This window comes from Chiloscyllium plagiosum, chromosome 4 (genome assembly GCF_004010195.1).
Source record: "Chiloscyllium plagiosum isolate BGI_BamShark_2017 chromosome 4, ASM401019v2, whole genome shotgun sequence".
NCBI lineage: Eukaryota > Metazoa > Chordata > Chondrichthyes > Orectolobiformes > Hemiscylliidae > Chiloscyllium > Chiloscyllium plagiosum.
The window spans coordinates 96464570-96491192 of NC_057713.1; the positions used below are offsets into that span (position 1 = coordinate 96464570).

The 26623-nt window shown below is 39.9% G+C and overlaps 1 pseudogene; it reads right to left on the reverse strand.

Annotated features, from left to right (window-relative positions):
* LOC122549217 overlaps window positions 1–26623 on the reverse strand; it is a 44604-nt pseudogene that overhangs the window by 6616 nt on the left and 11365 nt on the right.

Consider the following 26623-nt stretch of genomic DNA (forward strand, 5'->3'; position numbering starts at 1 on the left):
CTGACGAGGGAGTCACGGAGGGAATGGTCTTTTCGGAACGCTGATAGGGGAGGGGAGGGAAATATATCCCTGGTAGTGGGGTCCGTTTGGAGGTGGCGGAAATGACGATGGATGATACGATGTATATGGAGGTTGGTGGGGTAGTAGGTGAGGACCAGTGGAGTTCTGTCCTGGTGGCAATTGGAGGAGCTGGGCTCAAGGGCAGAGGAGCGGGAAGTGGAGGAGATGCGGTGGAGGGCATTGTCGATCACGTCTGGGGGGAAATTGCGGTCTTTGAAGAAGAGGCCATTTGGGTTGTACGGTATTGGAACTGGTCCTCCTGGGAGTAGATGCGGCGGAGACAAAGGAAATGGGAATACGAGATGGCATTTTTACAGGGGGCAGGGTGGGAGGAGGTGTAGTGTAGATAGCTGTGGGAGTCGGTCGGTTTATAGTAAATGTCCGTGTTCTAGAGGCCAACCAATATCTGTTGAGAACTTCCTCACCTTTGTCCTTAAAGGCCTACCCACTTATCCTTAAACCATGACCCATGGTCCTGGACTCCTTAGTCATCAAGAACATAATTCCTGTATCTCCCATGTCTAATTCTGTTGGAATTTTATTGGCTTGCAAGAGACCCTCCTCTGATTCTTCTAATGAATGTAGTCCTAACCAATCCAATCTCTGCCTGTAGGTCAGTCCAACCATCCCCGGAATCAGTCTAGTAAACCTTCTTTGCACTCTCTCAATAACTAAAATATCCTTCCTCAGATAAGGAGACCAAACCTGCAAACAATATTCTAGGTGTGCTCTTACCAATGTCCTGTATAGTTGCAGCAAGACATCACTACTCCTGTACCAGTCTTTCAGATGACACATTCCACATGATATTGTTTTTAAAACTGGTTCAAAGACTTTTTGTAATATCATATTAGCAGCTAAGAATGAGTGCCATTACTAAAGTAATACTGAGGAAAAATGTAACATCATACAAACAGACATTAGAAAACTATAGATTGGTTGAGACAAATAGCTTAAGTGTGTTGAAAGGGAACCAAGATGAAAATATTTCAGAGAAAAGGGAATAGAATATGATGATAGATTGAGATGAAGTGGAGTGAATTAATCAGAGGAAACTTGAGTGGAGTGAAGAGAAGAACATGAGGAATTAAAAGCAAGAGTAAATAATTCAGCCCTTCGAGCCCACTCCGCCATTCAACATGATCATGGCTGATCTTATCCTGGTCTCAACTCCACTTTCATGTCTGCTTCCCATAGCTCGCTAACCCACTTTTTATCAGAAACATATTTTTCTTGAATCGGTTGATTGATTCTGCCTCCAATGCATTCTGGGGCACTGAATCCCACAGATTCAGAACCTTCTGAAAGAAGTGGTTTCTTCTCATGTCAGTTTTGAACCTATCTCCTCTCACTCTATATCTATGACCTCTTGTTTAAAGCTGTTCCAGAAAGGGGAACATCCATTCAACATGCACCTTATCAATCCCCTTTAGTATTTTATATACCTCAAACAGATTCCACACCCACCTCTCATTTTGCTGAACTCCAACTCATGCAAGCCCAAGTTATTCAACTACTCTATCTATGACAGCCCTTTCAGCCCTGGAATCAATCTGATGAATTTCCACTGAACTGCTCCAGTGCCACTACAACCTTCCTCAAGTGAGGACACCAAAACTGGACACAGTGCTCCAGGTGTGATCTCATCAATGCCTTATATAATTGTGACAACACTTCTTTACTTTGATAATCCAGTCCTTTTGCAATAAATGCCAAGATTCCATTTCTCTTTCTTATTATGTGCTGCAACTATATACCCACTTTCCACAATTCATGAACAAGGACAAGGACACCCAGATTCCTCTGCATTGCCACAGTATCTCATCGCCAAGTCACCCTTTATTTACACATGGAAACTCCTTGATGTTGATCTCACTGTCAGAGTGTCAGGATGTCTGATTAAAATCCCCAATCAGGGAACTCCACATCACAGCTTGCCTTCCCACTTACTCTAGGTATCATCCACGAATTTAACTACGTTGCACTCTGTCCCTGTTTTGCAGATCACAGATTACAATGAGTTGAGAGTTGAAACCTGAACCCTGCAGCACCCTACCAGGTACAGTTCGCCATCCAGAGAAGGACCATTTATCCTGACTCCCTGCTTCCTGTCAGTCAGCTAATCCTCTATCCAGGCAAGTACTCCACCCATAATCCTTGGGATTGAACCTTCTGGATCAGCCTTTCATGTGGCACCTTGTCAAATGCCTTCGGAAATCTAGATATACCACATCCACCAGATCCCCATTATCCACCTTGCTGCTTACTTCCTCAAAGTACGACTTGCCCTTCATGTAATTGAGCTGACACTAGTAAATTGAGCTTTGTTTTTAAGTGTTCAGTTATCTCCCCTTTATGATAGACAGTGTTAACACCAGCACTAGTTGGGTCAAATGGCATGTTTCTATGTGGTCCATTATATATAATTATGTATGTTTTACCTGCTGAGTTTCTCATTCTGAGAATGTATACCATCGTCAGTTCCACCAATTGGCAGCATCAGCACACTTTTCTGCATTGTATGTTGGAATGTTCTGGCAATGGGAATCGTTCCACCTGCACGGATCAGGTCAGCTTCAATTCCAAAAACTTAGCAACAACAAAAATAAGTGCAAAGTGAGCAATAGTTAACTATTTATGAAATCTACTTTACTTAGTATTAGTGTTTTATGCAAGCATGAATTAAACAGAAAAGTTTAATGGGGTTGCCATTGTGGTTTAAAAATACAACAAATGATCAACCAGGTCTTGCAACACAATGGTAGCACTACAGCCAGTACCGTGATTTTATTGATAGTGTCAGCTATGGATCAATCAGTCACACTCTTGCCTCTTGAGTTATAAAGGTTGGAGGCTCAAATCCTGCTGCAGAGCCTTAAACATAATATCTCGGCTGATACTCATAATACAGTAAGTACAGAGAGAATGCTGCACTGTTAAATGTGCTGTTTTGTGAGTGACACATTAAACAAAGACCCACTAAAGGTAATGTAAAAATCCTCTAGTCACTATTTGAAAGACCTGGCAATTATCAAATTGGTATTTTTGGAAGCCTGCTGTGTGAAAGTTGGGGCTGCTGAACTTCCTATAATAGAATGGTGACTACGTTTAAATGGCTGCGAAGTATTTGGAACTTTGTGAGATTGTAAGTGAGATTATAAAAAGGTGCAATAGAAATGCAGGTTCTTTCTTTTGTTCTTTTATATTTGCATACAAAATAACTCCAAATAATGGCACAGCACTCTCTCAATGGATGTGGTCATAGAAAAACTATCACGTAAGAATACGCCTTGAACTAGAGCTAACACTGCCAGTGTAATTTTCATTCCATTCTTCAGAATCATTCAAAAATCCTCTTTTGAATCACATGAAACATAAGGGAAATCAGGATTGAATCAATCTGTTCAGTCCCAGGAACACGTTTGTTTGTGCTCTGTAGGTAATTGCACAATACAAATTGACACATGCAATTTTGTTTAATGGTTTACAAGAACAACAAATTGCATTCATAAAACACCACTAACCTAGTAAAATGCCCTGAAGTGCTGTTTTGCTGAAGTGTAGTCACCACCATGATGTGGGGATAAACGGCAATGCATTTGTAGACAGTAAGCTTCCACAAATATCGTAGAATCATAGAATGGTAAAATGATAAAAGTGCCGTTCGACCATCAGCCCACTTTGGCTGGGGTGACTCTCTGCGAGAGTAACCCAGCTGATCCCACTCCACCAGCCTTTTCCCAAGGGCCCTGAATCGGTCTCTTTTAAAATAATTAACCAATTAACTTTTAAAAACCACAGTTATGTGATGGTCTAGTTATATTATTGTTGGACTGTTAATCAAGAGACCCAGGTCATGTTCTGGAGACTCAGGTTTGAATCTCACCAAGGCAGATGGTGGAATTCACATTTAACAAAACCCTGAATTAAGAGCTGAAAATGTGTTGCTGGAAAAGCGGAGCAAATCAGGCAGCATTCTTCAGGAATCCTGAAGAAGGGCTTATGCCCGAAACATCGATTCTCCTGTTCCTTGGATGCTGCCTGACCTGCTGCGCTTTTCCAGCAACACATTTTCAGCTCTGATCTCCAGCATCTGCAGTCCTCACTTTCTCCTGAATTAAGAGTCCAATGATGACCATTGTCGATTAATGGAAAAATCCTTCTGGTTCACTAATGTCTTTAGGGAGGGAAACTGCCATCCTTACCTGGTCTGGCCTACATGTGACTCCAGACCTACAGTAGCATGGTTGACTCTGAACTACCGTCTGGGATGGGTGACAAATGCTGGTCTAGCAATGTCTCTGTATGCTCAGCACCAGTAATTAGACCGTAAAACCATAAGACATAGGAGCAGAAATTAGGCCATTCAGCCCACTGAGTCTGCTCTACCATTCAATCATGGCTGAATAAATAAAAAGTCTGCCTGCACCATACTTTCAGCCAGTGTGGACCAGATCCTAATCGCAAACCTGCTCCTAATTTCTGCATTCATGATCACTGACTGCATAAAAAAATGAGCATATATTTAGTGGTACCTCTGGAAGGATAAACATTGGCCTGGACATAGAGGTAAAATTCCCCTTGAATAGTGGATATGGCTGTGGCTTTAATTGCACTTACAAGAGCAGAGATGTGGTTTGACTGTTGCTTCATGACTCAGCAACAGATTCTGTAAGATTTCACATTTTATTACTTACAATTCACCATATATTCACTAACTTTTTCTGATGGCTCTTTGTCCTGCATTATATTGTTTGTCAGTGACATCAGCAAGCCAAGCTTTTGATCCAGATTGTAAAGTGACTCGTAGTTCGTTGGGACTTCTACGTTCTGCAAACACTCCATTAAGATATGTCTTCACCTATAAAGAGTATTTGAATAAATTATCAACAAAAACAGCAACACTGTAAGCTACAATAGTCCATCACAACACAATATCTCATTGGTAACTGAGATCAACAAACTAGTATCACACGTTACCAAGGCCACAAAATGGTTTTAAGTAGTATAACAAGCACTCACAGTTCAGTACCAGTGGAGTCGAATTTAAAATTGGTGAATTTGTTAGTTAGATCACACATGGGACTCTGTTCTGTGTTGGTTTTCACGGACATACATACAGACAGATAGGGTAAAAACAGAATGGTACCAGAACTGAAACTAGCTTTTTCTGACAGATTTTTATTAATTTAATTTAAATTCCATTATCTGCTATTGTAGGAATTAAACCCATGTCCCAGCAGCATTATAGACTATGCCTCTGGTTTACTAGTCCAGTGGCATTACTATGCCACATCTTCTCCCCTGACATTGAGGCAAGATAGGGAAGGGGGTTAAGTACATGAAGGAGAAATTACTAGAGGAATACATTGATAGGGCAAGATGGAAACGGTTGGGGGATGTTCATGTACAACGTAACTACTAACTTGGACTTATTGGGCCAAGCGTTTTGTTTTAGGACATAATTTTTCTATAATTGAATGCTATCTGAACTCTCAGATTGCATGGATTGTATGAAGGAACACAATTTTGCTGCCCCACATCCTAGGTTAGAGGAGGGAAAGAAGTCATTAGAATATTCCAAGCAGGCAACAATTCTACTTGAGGTGTTAGAGTTACAAGCTGAAGTTGTTACCATGAATGGAAGGAGATCAAAAACTTGAACCAATAAACATAGACCTTCAAAATTATAATAAAATGCAGCCTCAGTGAAAAACTGGCAACCTTGCTAAGATGGCAAATTCAACCATCAGGGAATGATAACAGAACTGGTGATGTATTCTGAGGAAAGGGAATAGACATACATATTGCTGCAATGCAACTGAGGAAGGTCTTCTTGCTGGGGCAGATATAAATGCAACACAGACATGGATTAAAAATGTTTCATGCTTTGATTTGTCTCTTTGTTGTGGTATTCAATTGTTCAATTTTGATTATGCAAATCTGTTTACTATTGTTGCTCACTGTGCTTGATGGTTAAGCCTAGATATGGACTCAGAAAAGCAAAACAGAGCAGAACACATAGTTGAAGCATATAATAAACATTTTGAAAGCATTGCAAATAAAACCTGTTAAATTTATAAACTGAAGTCACAATTTATAATATTCATTACACCTTTTTTAAAATTTCTGCCTCCTCCTCCTCCACTCTCTCATCTCCTCCTTTCTATTTCCACTTTCCCAGATGCAACTTGGATAGAATTTCCTCTTCAATTCTTGCTGAAGATAAATCAACATTCCTGATCAATATTTTACCTGATTTCTCAGCTTTTCAGGATCCATGTTTGGCACTAAGCGTATGGAGAATTTTCCCTTCACTTTGGCTGGGATAACAGTTTTAGTTCCTGATCCTGAAAAAGCTCCTTCAATCCCATGAATAGAAAGTGATGGAAATCGCCAGGTGAAGGAGAACATCCACCTACGTAAGATAACACAAAGAGTTATTAAAAATACTGTCCTTAGGACTCCAATGGCCCACTTTGCTCAGCAGCAGCAATTAGACCACAAGACCATAAGACATAGGAGCAGAAATTAGGCCTCTCAGACCATCGAGTCTGCTCTGTCATTCAATCATGGTTGATAAGTTTCTCAACCCCATTCTCCCACTTTCTCCCTGTAACCCTTGATCCTCTTGATACTCAAGAACCTATCTACCTCAGTCTTAAATATAGTCAATGACCTGACCTCAAAAGTCTTCTGTGGCAATGAATTCCATAAATTCACCACTCTCTGGCTGAAGAAGTTTCTCCTTATCTCCATTCTAAAAGGTCTTCCTTTTACTCTCAAGAACCTATCTACCTCAGTCTTAAATATAGTCAATGACGTGACCTCAAAAGTCTTCTGTGGCAATGAATTCTATAAATTCACCACTCTCTGGCTGAAGAAGTTTCTCCTTATCTCCATTCTAAAAGGTCTTCCTTTTACTCTAAGGCTGTGCCTTTGGGTCCTAGTCTCTCCTACCAATGAAAACATCTTCCCAACATCTACTCTGTCCAAGCCATTATTGCAACTTGCATTTATAAAGCTCCTTTAACACAGTGAAACAAAAGGTATTTCACAGTGATAATCTGACAAATTTGGCACCAAGTCATATTAGAACATATTAATACAGGAACTATGCCCAATCTGCACAAGCTTTGGACTCCACTACATATGGAGTTCATGACTGAAACAACTTGTGCTGCATGATTTGAGAATATTGTCAAAATTTAAGAGAGCTTATATTTATGCAGCACCTTTTATGACCTCAGAATATTACAAATAACTCCACAGCCAACAAAGTAATTTTGAAATTAGTCACTTTTCTAATGTAGGGAACATAAGAATCTGCTTTGTGCAAATTGACTGCTATAAATAAGTGTGTTAATGACCACATAATGTGACCACATAATTTTGGTTGAGGACAATGGGGAGAATTTTCCTGATCTTCTTCAAAATAACAGATCTTTTACATTCACTAGAAAGGGCAGACAAGGCTTCAGTTTAATATCTCAGTGGAAAGACAGGCAGCAGTGTTGTACCTCAGTACTGACATCTGTAATGTTAGCCTAGGATTTTTAATTAACTGTCTGAGTTGAACTCAAGCCCATGATCTTTTGATTCAGAGGCGAGATTTCCACCCACTGATCTACAAATGGCCAAATTAGAGAAATGACATTCACCCAAAACTAACTCAATGTTTGTATTTTATTAATGTTTCCAAAGACTTTGAGTTGACAGATATTTTTAATATTACAAATACCTTGGTTTTATGAAGGAGTTCTGTTGTACCAATAGAATGCTTGAAGGCTTCAAGATTAAATTCAATTGGTTCATACAGAAGACGTTCCTCATCTGTTAGGGGCACAACATCTGAATCGATGCCAGGAATCAGAATATGACCAGATGAATTCACAAGACTGTCTGAAATTGGATTAATGAATTTAAAATCATAATAGTTTATAGAACAGCGAGTCTTTCTTCAGCTCATCATGACTGCAAAGTCTCGAAACTTAAATCATTCCACTCCCCTACTCTGTATCCATACATTCAATATATTCTGGACATTAAGGGAATACAGGAATATGCAGATAAGGAAGGAAAATGGAGTTGAGACAGAAGAGCAAATACTGAATGGCAGAAAAAGCTCAAGGGGCTAAAAGGGCTTCCCGAAACGTTGATTCCCCTGCTCCTCATATGCTGCCTGACGTGCTGTGCTTTTCCAGCACCACACTCTCAACTCAAGGGACTAAATAGCCTATTCCCATCCACTTCAAAATATATATCCATCCATCCATCAAAAGTTATAAATTTCTCTCAAGACTGATGTTTGTAATTAAACTGATCACGTCCAGTGATCCACTGAACAACAGAAATGCTCATCCCCTTCTCACTCTGTCCAAATCATTCATAATTTAAAATATAGCTGTGGAAGTAGTTCCAATGTACTAAGTCTCTCCTCTGGCTATGATCATCCAGGATTGGTTTCTCCCTGGTGTATTGAGGCTCAGCACACTCTTTTGCTCTCATCTACTTGTTACACTGGAACTTCTAAAGTGACACGCAGGACATTAACTGTGACCGTTCAAATATATTGTTTATTACCTCTTATAGGTTTACATCTCTATTTGTAAATTCACATATTATGATTTTTTAAATGTTTTGTCCACCTGCACAGGAAATAAACCTTCAAGGAAATAAATCTTTGAAATGCTATAATCTTCTGTTTGTCCAGTCTCTTCCCTTAAATGTACATTCTCATCTTCCAAAACTAACCTGCATCTATCACCTGCTTTCCTAACCTGTTCATGAAACATTTTAGCCCAGTACGAGCACACAATTTTTGCCAGATATTTATTATTAATTTCTGTGTAAGATTTATAATATAAAGATATGAATATATAAAATAGGAGCCAGAATAGTCCACTTAGCCCCTTGACCTGCTAAGCCATTAAATAAGATCATGGCTGATCTGATTCTCACCTATTCCTGATAACGTTTCATCCTCATGCTGACCAAGAATCTATCTACCCGTGTCTTAAAAATATTCAAAGAATCTGCTTTCATCATCTTTTCAGGGAACGCATTCCTAAGATTCTCAAAACTCTGCGGGGAAAAAATAATCTCCACATCGCTGCCTTAAATAGATGACATATTATTTTTAAACAGAGACCCATTAGTTCTAAATTTTCCGAGAAGAGTAAATATCCTTCCCTCATGTACTCCATCATGACCCCTCAATATCTAATATGTTTCAATCAAGTCACCTCTTACTCTTCTAAACTCCAGAAAATACAAGCTTTCCTAATAAAGTCACACTGCCCTTTCTAGGTATTACTGTCACAAACCTTACCTGAAATGGTTCAAATGAATTAACATGCTTTCTTAAATTCACAAGATTCAGCATAGTTTTCCTTCTCCTACCTTTCGACCATGATGAAAGCACACAAATTAAAGACAGAGTCCAAAGGTAATAATTTAATACCATCGTCAGTTCAATGGCAATGTGGAATCATAGAATAGCACAGCAGAGAAGGAGGCAATTCAGCCCATTGTGCCTACTTGGTAGAATTAACCCATCAATCCCATTACACAAACAAAAATTGCTGAAGAAACTCAGAGGTCTGGTAACATCTGGGAAGAGAAAGCAGAGTTCATGTTTCAAGTCCAGTGACTAGCCATTTGGATACAAACTTTGCTCAAAGGTAGGAGACAGAGGGTGGTGGGGGAGGGTTGCTTTTCAGATTCAATAGTGTGAGCAGCAGTGTGCCACAGGGATCAGTGCTAGGTCCACTGCTTTTTGTCATTTATATAAATGATTTGGAAGTGAATATAGGAGGTATGGTTAGTAAATTTGCAGATGACACCAAAATTGGTGGCATAGTGGACAGCGAAGAAAGTTACCTCAGAGTACAATGGGATCTTGATCAGATGGGCCAAGGAGTGGCAGATGGAGTTTAATTTAGATAAATATGAGGTGCTACATTTTGGTAGGGTAAATCAAGACAGAACTTATACACTTAGTGGTAAGGTCCGAGGGAGTTTTACCGAACAAAGAGACCTTGGAGTGTGGGTTTGTAGTTCCTTGACAGTGGAGTCACAGGTAGACAGGGTAGTGAAGAAGTTGTTGAGTATGCTTGCCTTTATTGGTCAGAGTATTGAGTATAGGAGTTGGGAGTTCATGTTACAGCTGTATATGACATTGGTGAAGCCATGTTTGGAATATTCCATTCAATTCTGGTCTTCCTCTTATAGGATGGATGTTGTTAAACTTGAAAAGATTTACAATGATGTTGCCAGGGTTGGAGCACTTGAGCTACGGGGAGAGGCTGAATAGGCTGGAACAATTTTTTCTGGAGTATTGGAGGCTGAAGGGGTGACCCTATGAGGTTTATAAAATCATGAGGGGCATGGATAGGCTAAATAGTTAATGTCTTTTCCCAAGGGTAAGTGGGTCCAAAACTATAGGACATAGGTTTAAGTTGAAAGGGGAAAGATTTAAAAGAGACCTAAGGGCAACGTTTCCATGCAGAGGGTGGTGTATTTATGGAATTTGGAACTCTGAATGCTTTTAGTATTCAGAGTTTCAAATTTTCACTACTCTTTGTGTAAAGGAGTGTTTCATGATAGCACCCCTTAATGACATGGTTCTAATTCTGAGGTTACCCTGCCTTAATCTGGACTTTTCTCATCTCTCTAACTATTGATCCTTTTAATGATATTAAACACACCAATAAAATCACCTCTTCCTCTTCTACACTCAAGGTAAATCTTGTCTATGCAATCTATCTGTATAATTTACCCCTTTCAGTCCAACTGTAAGTCTGCTGGGATGTCAAGTCCAAAACTGATCATTCTGCTCTGGATGAAGTCTGGTCAGAGTTTTATATAACTTTAGCATAACTTGCACAACTTTACATTCCATCAGCCGAAAGTTAAAGGCACATTGTTGTGTTTTCAACTTCTAACTGGTCAAACTCTTTGTCTGAAAACCTTACACCCTCACTTTGATCATAAATAAAATTAATTCTTACCCAAGAGAGCTATCAAGTCAGTCATTGCCTCATGTACTGTTCTCCCATATGAACCAGAGTGCAAATCTTGATTTGCACCTTCTACCTGCGGGACAGATATTGTACAGGATATACAATGTTTTCCAAATCAACATAGAATTGTATAGAGTCTACAGCACAAAAACAGACAATCGAGCTCAATCAATTTATGCCAGCAATTGTACTCCAGTAGCACATCCTCCCACCTTCCCATATGTCACTCAATAAGCATGACCCTTTATTTCTTTTTCTCTTTTGTGCTTAACTTGGCTCCTGCTAAATGCTATATGCTTCAACACTCCGTGTGATAGCAAGTTTTATTTTATCATTATTCTCTTGATAAAGGAATTTAGTCTAAATTCCCTATTTGATTTGTTGGTGACTATCTTTTATAGACAGCCTTTAGTTTTGCATTCCCTGAAGTAGAATAAGTATGAGAGTGCATGATGAACAACATTTGTAATCTAAAGACTATTGGATCACCTCTAAACTTTCTCTCTTTAAGGGAACAGAGACTTGGTCTTCTCCATATAGACATAATCTCCATACAATATACAACAATAACATGGAGTGATGAAGGCCAAGAGAGATAGAAAATTAGCTGGAAGAACATGTGTAGACAGTGTAGTATAGGTAATGGGCAATGAGGAGGTGACTGGTGATGGGAGGATTAGTGCAAGCTTAAGGAAAAGACAGCTGTGGAGGTGGGAAGAAATGAGGCTTCTGAGGGATTTGAAGGTGAAGACGACAGTCTTGACATTGCTTCTCCAGGATGAGAGGCCTTGGAGTTTGACATGGCAACAGTGATGGAGATGTAGCATAAGAAAGCATGAGCCATATGATTCTGGATGTCTTTGTATTTATGAACAATGGAAGCATAGTATTTTTTTAAAAATTTCCCTTGACTTTAAGTGAATGATCAAAAGCTCTTTAGTTAACCCAAACAACTTGACATTAATTCACTGTTTACAATCAAAAGTATGTTCTGTTGATCAAGATGATTAATTTCCATTTGTACCTCCATATTGAAGTAGCACAGTCCTCGTGTTCCATAGCTCAGAACTGGCTCCTTGCTTAGCCACGAACTGTCTGACATAACAATGAATTCTACACTGGAAAAAAAAGGTCTCATTTTTCTTAGTTTTCTTAGCCCACTGGATCCAGATTGCTCCATACCTTCAAAAATAAAATTTACGTTCACTGGCAGCTCCTGAAATGAAAGCAGAGTTATATTGCTGAGCAGTGAATACTTCAAGACTTCCCAGCAATTTCAATTTGCACCTCACCAATAAATCAAGGCCCCTTCCACCCCACCAAACCCCTGCCACATTATCCCCTTTGAATCTGTTGCAGCATGTTGGACTGCTCATTTGGAGTCTTGCTGATATTAGAAAATGGGAGATCACAAACTTTTACACTTTACAAATTGGTTAATACCAATTATTTAAAGTATGAAGGCAGATCACCTTTCTGTCTATTTGATAATTAAAACTCAGTTGGCTTTCAGCCCAGTTTTGCATCATGAATGGTAACACTAATCAATAATCTAACCTTTGGCATTATCCAGTACAGTGATACACAAGACACTCTTTGAAACTTATATCTTTGGTTAAGTTTTTGTCCATCTGTCCTGGTATCTCCTCACAAGGCTTATATAAATGCAGGACATTATTGTAACTATTACCTACTTGCTTCAGTTTTTGAAATGCTTCAATGGCATGTAGCCAAGCTAAAATAGGTCCTTTGTCATCTGAACATCCACGTCCATAAAGATTGCCTTCAAGAGATTCAAACAGAAGAATTGCTATTAAAACCAGGAAAACAAATTCCAAATGGTGACCCAAAAGTTGCACTACCTGGTGACAGCAGATTGCATTACAACTATACCAACAACAACATTTATTTATACAACACCTTTGAGGCAATGAAAGGTCACAAGTTTGACACCAAGCCACATAGCAATGACAGCATGAATCAGAGGATGATCCAACATAATAGCAGGTCATTCAGCACACTCTTCCTGAGTTGGCTATTTGGTGGACCAATCTAACCTGATAAAGATGTCTAAGGTTTAGAAGAGTTATCAAAAGAAAAACTGTTCTCAAGAAATGACGGTACAAGAACTACAGAATGTAGATTTAACGTTTTAGGCAAGAGATGCAGTGGGCTATGAGAAAGAATTTTATTACACAACAAGAAAATGTAGGGAGTGATGGATTCTCAGGGGAATGTAGCACAAACAGTCGAGTTTCTGGTATCGAGAATGGCTCCAATGCAATGAGGGGTACATCGGCTTCCTAGTGATCGATTGTGTTAGGGGACTTTCTAGTCTGAGGCACAGACAGATGTTTCTGTGGCCAGCAGCGAGAAATCAGAATGGTTGTTGTCTTCCTGATGCCAGGATCAAGGATGTCTCAGACTGGGTGCAGAATGTTCTCAAGGGGGAGCGGGCCCAGCAGGAGATCACTGTACACATTGGAAGTTATGACATAGGAAGGGAAAAGGATGAGATTCTGAAGGGAGAATATAGAGAGTTACGTAGGAATTTAAAAAGGAAGTCCTTGGCTGAGGAGCTGGTGTATGGGGGAAGGGCTCACATTTTTGGATCATTGGAATCTCTTCTGGGGTAGAAGTGACCTGAACAAGAAGAACAGATTGCACCTGAATTGGAAGGGGACAAATATACTGGCAGAGAGATTTGCTAGAGCTGCCCAGGAGAATTTAAATTAGTAAGGTGGGGGGTAAGAGAACCCAGGGAGATAGTGAGGAAAGAGATCAATCTGAGACTGGTGTTGTTGAAAAAAAAGCAAGTCAAATATTAAGGGTAGGCAGGGAAAAAGCAGTGAACAATGCAGGACAAATAAATTAAACTGCATTTATTTTAATGCAATCGGCTTAACAGAGAAGGCAGATGAACTTAGGGCATGGTTAGGAACATGGGACTGGGATATCATAGCAATTACAGAAACATGGCTCAGGGATGGACAGGACTGGCAGTTAATGTTCCAGGATACTAATGCTACAGGAAGGACAGAAAGGGAGGCAAGAGAGGAGGGGGAGTGGAGTTTTTGATAAGGGATAGCATTACAGCTGCACCGAGGGAGGATGTTTCCAGAAATACATCCAGGGAATTTATTTGGGTGGAGCTGAGAAATAAGAAAGGGAGGATCACCTTATTGGGATTGTATTATAGACACCCTAATACCCAGTGGGAAATTGAGAAACAAATTTGTAAGGAGATTATAGTTATCTGTAAGAATAACAGGAAAATTATGGTAGGGGATTTTAACTTTCCAAACATAGACTGGGACTGCCATAATGTTGAGAGTTTAGATGGAGAGGAATCTGTTAAGTGTGTCCAAGAAAATTTTCTGATTCAGTATGTGGATGTACCTACTAGAGAAGGTGCAAAATTTGACCTACTCTTGGGAAATAAGGCAGGGCAGGTGACTGAGGTGTCAGTGGGGGAGCACTTTGGGGCCAGCGACCATAATTCTATTAGTTTTAAAATAGTGATGGAAGAGGATAGACCAGGTCTAAAAGTTGAAGTTATACACTTGAGGAAGGCCAATTTTGACGGTATTAGGCAAGAACTTTCAAAAGTTGATTGGGGGAAGATGTTCACCGGTTAAGGGACGGCTGGAAAATGGGAAGCTTTCAGAAATGAGATAACGAGAATCCAGAGGTAGCAAATTTCTGTTAGGGTGAAAGGAAAGGTTGGTAGGTGTAGGGGATGCTGGATGATGAGAGAAATTATGGGTTTGGTTAAGAAAAAGGAAGCATATGTCAGGTATAGACAGAATAGATCGAGTGAATGATTGGAAGAGTATAAAGGCAGTATGAGTATACTTAAGTGGGAAATCAGGATGGCAAAAAGGGGACATGAGTTGGCTTTGGGAAATAGGGTTAAGGAGAATCCAAATACATTAAGGACAAAAGGGTAACTGGGGAGAGAATGGGGTCCCTCAAAGATCAGTACGGCTGCCTTTGTGTGGAGCCACAAAAATAGGGGAGATACTAAACGAGTATTATAGACAGGATGCACATGTATTTACTGTGAAAAGGACATGGAAGATATAGAATGTAGGAAAATAGATGGTGACATCTTGAAAAATGTCGATATTACTGAGGAGGAAGTTCTGGATGTCTTGAAATGCATAAAGGTGGATACATTCCCTAGACCTGATCAGGTGCACCCTAGAATTCTGTGGGAAGCTAGAGAAGTGATTGCTGGGCCCCTTGCTAACATATTTGTATCATTGATAGTCACAGGTGAGGTGCCAGAAGACTGGAGATTGGCTAACGTGGTGCCACCTTTTAAGAAAGATGGTAAGGACATGCCAGGGAACTCTTGACCAGTGAGCCTGATGTCGGTGGTGGACAAGGTGTTGGAGGGAATCCTGAGAGACAGGATGCACATTTCTTTGGGAAGGCAAGGACTAATTAGGGATAGTCACCATGGCTTTGTGCATGTGAAATCGTGTCTCATGAACTTGGTTGAGTTTTTTGAAGAAGTAACAAAGAGGATTGATGAGGGCAAAGTGATAGACGTGATCTATATGGACATCAGTCAGGGGTTCGACAAGGTTCCCCATAGGAGACTGGTTAGTAAGGTTAGGTCTCATGGAATACAGGGAGAATTAGCCATTTGGATACAGAACTGGATCAAAGGTAGAAGACAGAGGTGGTGTCGAAGGTTGTTTTTCAGACTGGAGGCCTGTGACCAGTGGAGTGCCACAAGGATCGGTGCTGGGTCCATGACTTTACATCATTTATATAAAGGACTTGGATGTGAGCACAAGAGGTATAGTTAGTAAGTTTGCAAATGACACCAAAATTGGAAATGTAGTGGACAACAAAGAAGGTTACCTCAGATTACAACGAGATCTTGATCAGATGAGCCAATGGGCTGAGGTGTGGCAGATGGAGTTTAGTTTCGATAAATGTGAGGTGCTGCATTTTGGGAAAGCAAATCTTAGCAGGACTTATAACTTAATGATAATGCCCTCGGGAGTCTTACTGAACAAAGACACCTTAGAGTGCAGGTTCATAGCTCCTTGAAAGTGGAGTCGCAGGTAGATAGGATAGTGAAGGCGGCGTTTGGTATGCTTTCTTTTATTGGTCAGAGTATTGAGTACAGGAGTCGGGGGATCATATTGCGCCTGTACACGACATTGGTTAGGCCACTATTGGAATATTGCCTGCAATTCTGGTCTCCTTCCAATCGGAAAGATGTTGTGAAACTTGAAAGGGTTCAGAAAAGATTTACAAGGATGTTGCCAGGGTTGGAGATTTGAGCTACAGGGAGAGGTTGAATAGGCTGTGGCTGTTTTCCCTGGAGCATTGGAGGCTGAGGGGTAATCTTATAGAGGTTTATAAAATCATGAGGGGCATGGATAGGATAAATAGACAAGGTCTTTTCCCTGGGGTGGGGCATCCAGAACTAGAGGGCATAGGTTTAGGGTGAGAGGGGAAAGATATAAGAGACCTAAGGGGCAACCTTATAATGCAGACGGTGGTACATGTATGGAATGAGCTGCCAGAGGAAGTGGTGAAGTGGTAGTAGAATTTAAAAGGCATTTGGATGGGTAAGTGAACAGAAAGAGTTTGGAGGGATATGGGCCAGGTGCTGGCAAATGGGACTCGATTAGATTGGGATATCTGGTCGGCATGGACAAGTTGGACCAAAGGGTTTGTTTCCGTGCTGTACATCTCTTTGACTCCAGGACTCTAAGTGATAATGTCCCCTAAATCTCTCCACACAAGGGTGGTGGAAGTGGAGATGACAAATTATTTCAAAAGGACATTAGGATCTTTATGACAATCAATAATAGTTTCATGGACACCTATACTAAGACTAGCTTTCAACACCAACTTTTCAAAATCATTTTCTTTGTCTACTCTATCTAAACCAGAAATAATCTTTTACATTTCTATCAAATTACTGAATCATATGTGTTGCACTTTTAGGAGATATAAGAACATGTGTCTAAAAGCTTGATCCAAGAGGTAGGTTTTAAAGAGGGTCTTAAAGGAAGACAGAGACATCACGAGGTGGAAGGAAACTTCAAATCTTAAGGTGCAGCCAGGTGAAGGTAGAACTGCCACTGATGGAGCAATGAAAAGTGAGGATATGCAAAAGGACAAGTTTAGCAATACAGTGATAAAGGACGTGAGAGGGTGATAATTCTGAGGAAGAAAATAACATAAGCACTGAGTCATCTTGAAGAAATACAAAAATAAGCAAGGTGACTCAAACTAATGTAAGTTGAGGTAAGAGTTAAACGTTATCACACTTTCACAATACTGACCATCCTTCTCTGTTAACACATATGGATCTGTAGTCCATCCATCTTCGATTCTTGCAGGTTGGACATCAACATGTCCATAAATGCAAATTGTAGTTGTATTTGGGTCTTTTCCCAATTTGCCCAGAACCACTGGGGGTAATGGAATGATCTTTCCATCAGAAAGCTACAGACAGGAAGCACATATTACAGAAGGCAAAGCAGTAACCGACAAAACAGAGTCATTAAGATATGGAAGAATAAAATTCAACCCTTCCAGTCCATGAGGTCTCTGCAAAGCACTCCAATCAATCCACTTCCACTGTTCTATCTCCATAGACTTGCAATTTTAGCGGCCCTTTTTTTTATTGCGAGGGCTGAAGTATTATGCCTTTCATACAAAAGAGCAATATTTATTCTACCATTACTTAATTCTCAAATCTAGAGACTAAAATTGGTGCACTGTTAACCAATTACATAGTCTTGAGCATGAGCAGCTTGGACCTAATTTATTCATGCTAGTGTTTATGCCCCACAAGTGTTTTCTTCCACTTCTTAATCTTAAGTTATCAGCATAACATTTAACCTTTCTCCAACTGTATATGTTTGGTTTCTAATTTGTAATTCTCTGCTTCATCTGAAACAGTCCCTGTACTATGTTATCATATTATGTGTTATGGACCAGGCCAGCCCCTCAAAACATTTCAAGAAGGTAGACCAGACCCTAACTTTGCTAGTTGTTTTAAGCAGGTGTAAAGTGGATATTTCACAAGAAATGCTTCTGGTCAAACCATTTAGTTTTAAACAGAATTTATTTACAATATTACTGAATGAAACACAAACAATAATACTAAATAACTTAATTTCTCCGAAAACCCAATAGATCATCCCAACTTAGTGATACTTGCAACAATCCCCATAAACACCCCTTGGCACAAAAGGTGAAATCAAACACAGGGTCTTACAGAAGAGAAGTCAGAGAGATAGTACCAGCATGGACCTGCTTGTTTGGGTCCAGCCGTTTTTTTTCCACTCTACTTTACAAACCAAACTGAACCAGAGAAACGCTGAGTGGGGAGAACTGGCCACTCCCCTTTCATTGTGCAAGTTGTGGTTTTTTTAAACTTGAAAGCTTTCTATCCGAGGCAGTGCATGTTAGTTATTATCAATCTGGCCCTAAAGCCCTTCAACCCCAGACTTTTCTGTGTCATTTATGATCTCTCCGAAACTAAAAGTCAAGGACAACATAACCTTGTTAAAGGAGCACCTTCATCACAAGTTGAAAGCTTTCTATCCGAGGCAGTGCATGTTAGTTATTATCAATCTGGCCCTAAAGCCCTTCAACCCCAGACTTTTCTGTGTCATTTATGATCTCTCCGAAACTAAAAGTCAAGGACAACATAACCTTGTTAAAGGAGCACCTTCATCACAAGTATTAGACAATTAGGATGATCCCTGGTCATGAGTTGTTGATCTGTTTTGGAGGTAATGCCTTCATTAACATCGATGCAGGGAGAAAGAAAATCATGTGAGCCATCTCAGCCCATCCTGCCTTGCCTTCAGTGATGGTTTTGAGCAACATTAACAGAGATCTTGAAAGAGGTCAAGAGTTTGAGGGACTGAATTTTCAGTAATGTATTTTCTGATTCATTCTCAGGCATAATTCATTAACGGCATGACCTTCGTTAAGGTCAACAATTATTGTCTATCAATTACTTCTTCTAATGTGACAGTTTGATATCACAAAGAGGCTCGTAGGACCACTTCAGGAAAACAGTTAAGAATTAACCTTAATATGACAGAAATGGTTATTTTACTGACTCAAGCTTTTAATTTCTGAATTCCACAACTACACAGTAGGGTTTGTATCATGGATAATGACTCCAACCCCCTGTGTAAAGTAAAATAAATTATACCATCACTTTAAAGATATTGTATACAGTTCTATTGTCACATACCAGAAGGATATGGAGGCTTTGGAAGGGTACAAAAATTGTTTACCAGGATGTTGTCTGGTTTGGAGGGTATTAGCTATGCAGAGAGATTGGAAAAATTCAGTTTGTTTCCATTTGAACGTTGTTGTAGTGGTTCATGACTAAAGTTGACAAGATGGTCACCTGGAGCCTTTTAAGCAAAATGGCCAAATTGGGTTAGCAACTACATATAACAGATGTTCACAGTCAGATGTGTGGTCTTCATCCAGAGTTACTGGATAAGATAATGAAAGGTCATGCGGAGGTCAGAGTCCTGTTGGGTAAAGGCAGGGGAATTTAATTGGGGTCTGAAGCTTTAAGCACACAACATCTTTATAAGAAAACACCTTTGAAAAACGTAGATAAAAGACATCTAGTAACAACCATTTGTAGTTTAGCAAGAATCAAAAGAAAAGTACGATCCCACAATAATCTAGACTCTTTGCATAATTATCATTACATATTAAACATATCCATATGACTACTGTGAAATGCAACCCATGAGCAGCTATGCAGAGATTTAGTTGAATTTTTCTGAGCAGCTAACCATAGGCAGTAAGAAGAGTCCCCCCTCAATGGCAGGGAAGATGGAGCAACAATTGCTATAGACAACCTCTAAAAGACCACCAACACAGCAGGGAGACAAGGGAAAGTTATAAAAGCAAGGTCAGGGCTAGGGACACATAAACAATTGAAATGTAAGTGCAAATGTAGATAATTTGAACAAATTCTTACATTTAAACATCAAGGAAAGAGTGACAGAGACAGATTACAAAGTAGAGTGTAGATGTGGTTATGTCCTCTAGTCATTTGTGGAATCTAAACATGTTTCATTTAAAGATTTGGTAAAGTTATAAAATGATTGAATGTCACCTTCATCAGTGGAATTTGAATAGATGCTTTCTGTTAAGAAAATTAATAATGGAAAGTATTTACAGTAGAAACAATAAAAGAGTCATTCAAGAATTAAACTCTGGTTTAAAATTCACTTATGATAGTAACAGGTATTGTAATTGCAACTGCAAGTCAGAATGACTGTTTGTTTGATCTCTCAGGTTGAAGTGAGAGAGAGGAATTGCTCCCAATTTGTCACATTATATTAGCATTAATTTTAAAGACTTTATAACAACTGGTAGAAATTAATATGCTTCCTCATCTTTTGTACGGGAGTTAGTAGAAAATTTGGAAGAGTCCACAGTGATAAGCCCGTGTAAGGGGGAAACAGATGCTTTCCTGTTTGCCCATATATCCACCATTGTTCTGTATTCATGTCTCATGCTTTCTTTTTGCTGAATATGTATTTTCTCATTCCTATTCTGTATCAGAATTTATACTTGCAGAAATAACATTAATTCATTTATATCCCACACAGTACAGTTACAACACTGGCATCTACCCAACAATGTGAGAAATTGCTAAGGTATGTCCTGTACATAATAAGCAAGACAAATCCAAGCTCATCAATTACCACCCCATCAGTCTATTCTCAATCATTAGTAAAGTGATGGAAGGTGTCATCAACAGTACTATAAGGCAGCACCTGCTCAGCAATATCCTGCTCAGTGTTGCTCAGTTTGGGTTCTGTCAGGACCACTCAGCTCCTGACCTCATTACAGTCTTAGTTCAAAGATGGACAAAAAGAGCTGAATTCCAGAGATGAGGTGAGAGTGTTCGCCCTTAGCATCAAGGCTGCATTCGAGCAAGTGTGGCATCAAGTACCCCTAACAAAACTGAAATAAATGGGGAAAACTCTCCAATTTTTGGAGTCATACCTGTCACATAAGAAGATGGTTGTTGTTGTTGTTGGAGATCAGTCATCTCAGCTCCAGGACATCTTTGCAGGAGTTCCTCAGTTCTATCTTCTAGGCCTAACTATCTTCAGCAGCTTCATCAATAACCTTCCCTTCATCATAAGATCAGAAGTGGGCATGTTTGCTAATGATTGCACAATGTTCAGTACCATTCGCAACTCCTCAAACACTGAAATAGTCCATTTTCAAATGCAACAAGATCTGGACAATATCTAGACTTGGGCTGACAAGTGGCAAGTAATATTCAGACCACACAAATGCCAGGCAATGACCATCTCCAATAAGAAATATTCTAACTACCGCATTCAGTAGTGTTCCATCACTCAATCCCCCTCTATCAATGTTACTGGGTTACTAGTGACCAGAAACTCAACCTGGACTCATCACATAAACACTGTGGTTATAAAAGCAGGTCAGAGGCGAGGAATATTGCATTGAATAACTCACCTCTTCATTTCCTAAAACCAGCTCACTATCTACAAGGCACAAGTCAAGAGTGTGATGGAATATTCCCCACTTGCCTGGATGCGTGCAGCTTTAACAACACTCAAGAAGCTTGACATCAATCCAACCCACTTGATGGGCACCTCATTCATAAGCATCCACTCCATCCACCACTGATGCTCAATAGTAGCAGTATGTACTATTTGTATTTTGCACGGCAAAACTTCACCAAAGGGAAATCACTCCCTAAAGGCATTGTGGGTCAATCTACAACATGTGAACTACCACCACCTTCTCAATGACAACTGGGAACAGGTAATATATGCTGGCCAGCCAGTGATGTCCACATCCCTCCAGTGAATTAAAAAAAAAATTGGTAGGCAGGAAATAGAAGTGTATGGATTGCGTAGTGGGAAAAGGCTTTTAGTTTAGAAAGGCATCATGTTAGGGTGAAGGGCCTGCTCCTATTCTGTACTGTTCTTTGTTCTCTGCATAATTACTGAGCATGTGCAAAGGAATGTTTTCAGAGACATCAGATCACAATGAACTGTAGTCCAGGTCCGTGGGGCTGTGGGTAAGATGTCCTCTCTTACCATCCGATGTAAATAGTTCCGTTCAATAAAGCCTGTCACAGTTCATTCACAGGAGTGTACAGCCCACATTACTGTAGATTGCCATTCCAGTGATATAACCTTTATACCACCTTATACATGGGACTGAAATCAGATAGATACAGGAGAAAATTATGTGCTTTACAGTTTTATAAAAATGTAGTACAGGTAGAAAATCCTTTATCTGAACATCCAAAAACAGAAAAGCTCCAAAATCTGAAGGTTTTTTTGTAAAGTTTTTTTCTCATTAACAAGGTTGTTTCGCAAGCAAACAGTTAACCCAAGTCAACACCCACTCGATGCGTATCACTCAGATGCAATGTTGGGGGGTGGGACGCACAGGTGTGTGGCCAAGCACTGACTGACCTGAGGTTTCTCTGTGAACGCCCGTGAGACGACACCCACTCAATGCGTCTCACTCAGATGAGACATGGGAGGGGGGGGGAGAGGGACATGGCCAAGCACATTCTTACTTAGAAGGCTACTCCTCCAGTAAGATTTTAAAACATTTCACCTTCAAACTTTCACTATTCTGAAAACCGAAAAATTCCGAATTCCAAAAAACAGCTGATCCTAAGCATTTCGGATGAAGGATCTTCTACCTATACTATTAAACAGATCAAAAACAATTTCCTTCCATTATGTTTCAGGTCAAAAAAGAATTCATCAGGTTGAGTTATACTGTATCTCCTCATTGCCCAAATCTGTTAGTTCAACAGTTCCTCCCAGATGTTCAATCGCCTCATCCACAACATGCATCATTCGAATCATCTCATTTCTTTTTTGTTGGAGTGCCTGATTCACTCTGGATTGCCACCCATTCTTTCAGATGCTGCAAATTGAAACTGCTGCATTATTATGCACTTAACACAACCAAACATGCTTCCTCAACCAAAGAGAAAAAAAAGACAAGCAGTTAAATATTGCATTCATGAACATGGCAATTACCTGGATTGTGCTATTCTCCCAGGCAACAAAGATATAGATTGCTAACTTGATTTAGGGTGGGCCAGGAATACTATTCCCAAAAGAATTGATAAACAACAAATTATAAAGAATTAATGGAGAAAAAGGTGGCATGGCTTTTCACCTTTACACAAATTCATAAAATTATAGGACTCTACAGCAGAGAAGCCATTCAGCCCTTCATGTCAGAGACAGCTCTTTGAAAAAGCTAACAACTTAGATCCATTTCCCTCCTCTTGTAAGCATGTACATTTTTTATCCATTACAAGCACAACTGTTCCTGTGTCCATACAGCCCCAGAAGCTTTTCCACCATTTAATTAGATGGTGTCTGATATTTATCTGCCTTAATTTCATATTCCTTGACAGCTTTATTCAGAAGAAAAAAAACCAATTGCACACATTAAAAATGTATGCCCTCTTATTTTTAATTTCCACTAACAGAGATAAACATTATTTCTGTATCTAACCTTTAATATTTTAAATACCATGATCTATATTCAAGGGAATATAAGTCTAGGTCTATGCAGCCTTTCCTTCGAAGTTAGCCCTTTTAATCCAGTTTCTGATAAATCTCTGCTGCACTCACCCCTGCAAGACCAGTATATCCGTCCCTACCAATGGTACTCAAAGCTCAAACTAGTCACTCCATGTGGAATTTTAGCAAGGCTCCTCAAACCAGACACTTGAACATCATAAAGTAAGTGTTGCACTTAACTTTCTAATGCAACATTAAATTGAGGGCATGTCAAACCCACAGGTGAATGGCCCTATTTTGAAAATGAGCAAAGGAGGTAATCCTGATAGGCTGGCAAATATTTAGTCCCCCAGTCAAAATCACCAGATCACATTATTTGGTCATTAACATATTATTATTGGGGAGCTTTGCAGTGTGTAAATCACACAACAATGACTGCAGTTCAAAATTATTTCATTACTGTAAAGCAATCTGGAATATCCTGGCGTCATGCGATTAATTGTACAAGTGCAAGTTTTGAAACTGAACACAATTTTAGTCAAGAAACCAGAGAATTGGTACCTATTGTTATGAAGTTGAAGGCGTATTGTACCTTTAAGACAGCGTGAATGATGTTTTGCACTGAGAGCTTACAAGCACCTGTCATATGACTAACTAGCAGTCCCAGAGTGTACTGGAAAATTAAAATTATGTAACATTTGGATGTGAAATAGACACAGGAGATACCTAAGTTGATTGCTGTTTGACAACAATTCAAATTTAACCAGTTTAAATTGTGACTCAGGATACTAAAACCTAATCAAGTTTGAATTTATTGTTTCGCCAACCTCAAACTAATGAGATGATCCGATGTTGGGGTATAAAAAAGGCAGATCGTTTGAAAATAAGACAGAGTACCTGCCATCGAGAGAGCAGCTGCCATTTGAAACACTCTCTATCAAAGGTACCTACTCATGTGAAACATCTTCACAGTAAAAAGAAAGACGCGACCCAGGGACATCTTTAGCCGAAAGAAGAAAGACACCGACAACAACAGCCACTGTGTGGTTTTGAAATTAAGTTAATGTAATTTTAAATGTTTTATTGGAACAGCATATTGTTATAGAGTTGGAGGCAGGTAATAAGCAGTTAAGAGAAAGGGGGGCTTAGAGTTGTGAATAGTTGCTTAATGTTCACTTTTAGAACATAGAACATAGAACAGAACAGGCCCTTCAGCCCACAATGTTGTGCCAACCATTGATCCTCATGTAAGGTAAACCTAATGTACAAACCCTCAAATTTCTGTGACCATATGCATGTCCAGCAGTCTCTTAAATATCCCCAATGACCTCACTTCCACAGCTGCTGCTGGCAATGCATTCCATGTTGTCATAACTCTCTGCGTAAAGAACCCGCCTCTGACATCCCTTTTATACTTTCCACCAAACAGCTTAAAACTATGACCCCTCGTGTTAACAATTTCTGCCCTGTGAAAAAGTCTCTGGCTATCAACTCTATCTATGCTTCTCATTATCTTGTACACCTCAGTTAGGTCCCCTATATTCCTTCTTTTTTCAATGAAAAAAGTCCGAGCTCGGTCAACCTCTCTTCGTAAGATAAGCCCTCCATTCCAGGCAGCATCCTGGTAAACCTGCTCGGAACCCTCTCCAAAGCATCCACATCTTTCCTATAATAGGGCGACTGGAACTGGACAGAGTATTCCAAGTGCGGTCTAACCAAAGTTTTACAGAGCTGCAACAAGATCTCACGGCTCTTAAACTCAATCCCCCTGTTCATGAAAGCCAAAACACCATATTGCTTTCTTAACAACCCTGTCTACTTGGGTGTCAATTTTAAGGGATCTATGTACCTGCACACCAAGATCCCGCTGTTCCTCCACACTGCCAAGAATCCTGTCTTTAATCCTGTACTCAACTTTCAAGTTCGACCTACCAAAATGCATCACTTCGCATTTATCCAGGTTGAACTCCATCTGCCACCTCTCAGCCCATCTCTGCATCCTGTCAATGTCACGCTGCAGCCTACAACAGTCCTCTATACTGTCAACGACACCTCCAACCTTTGTGTCATCTGCAAACTTGATAACCCTTCCTTAAATCTCCTAATCTTAGTTATTAATAAAACTTACAAAGAGTAGAGGCCCAAGAACAGAGCCCTGTGGAATACTACTGACCATTGACTTCCAGGCAGAATACTTTCCTTCCACTACCACTCGCTGTCTTCTGTCGACCAGCCAATTCTGTATCTAGACAGCTAAATTTCCCTGTATCCCATTCCTCCTGACTTTCTGAACGAGCCTACCATGGGGAACCTTATCAAATGCCGTGCTAAAGTCCATATACACCACATCCACCGCTCGACTCTCATCAACTTGTCTAGTAACATCCTCAATAAACTCAATAAGATTCGTGAGGCATGACCTGCCCCTCACAAAGCCGTGCTGACTGCATTTAATCCAGCCATGCTCTTCCAGATGGTCATAAATCCTATTCCTCAGAATCCTTTCTAACACCTTGCAGACAACAGACGTGAGACTGACTGGTCTGTAATTGCCGGGGATTTCCCTATTTCCTTTCTTGAAGAAAAGAATTACATTTGCCTCCCTCCAGTCCTCAGGTACGACTCCGGTGGAGAGCAAGGATGCAAAGATCTTCGCAAGCGGTGAAGCAATCACATTTCTCGCTTTCCAAAGCAGCCAAGGACAAATCTGGTCTGGCCCTGGCGACTTGTCAATCTTAATGTTTGTCAAAATTTTCAGCACATCAGCTTCCTCAATCTCTATCCGTTTCAGCATGCTTACCTGCTACTCAATGGTTTCATTCACTACAAGGTCCTTTTCTTTAGTAAAGACAGAAGCAAAAAACTCATTTAGGGCTTCCCTTACCTTCTCAGACTCTATACCCAAGTTCCCTAAACTATCCCTGATCGACCCTACTCTTTCTTTGATCATTCTCTTATTCCTCA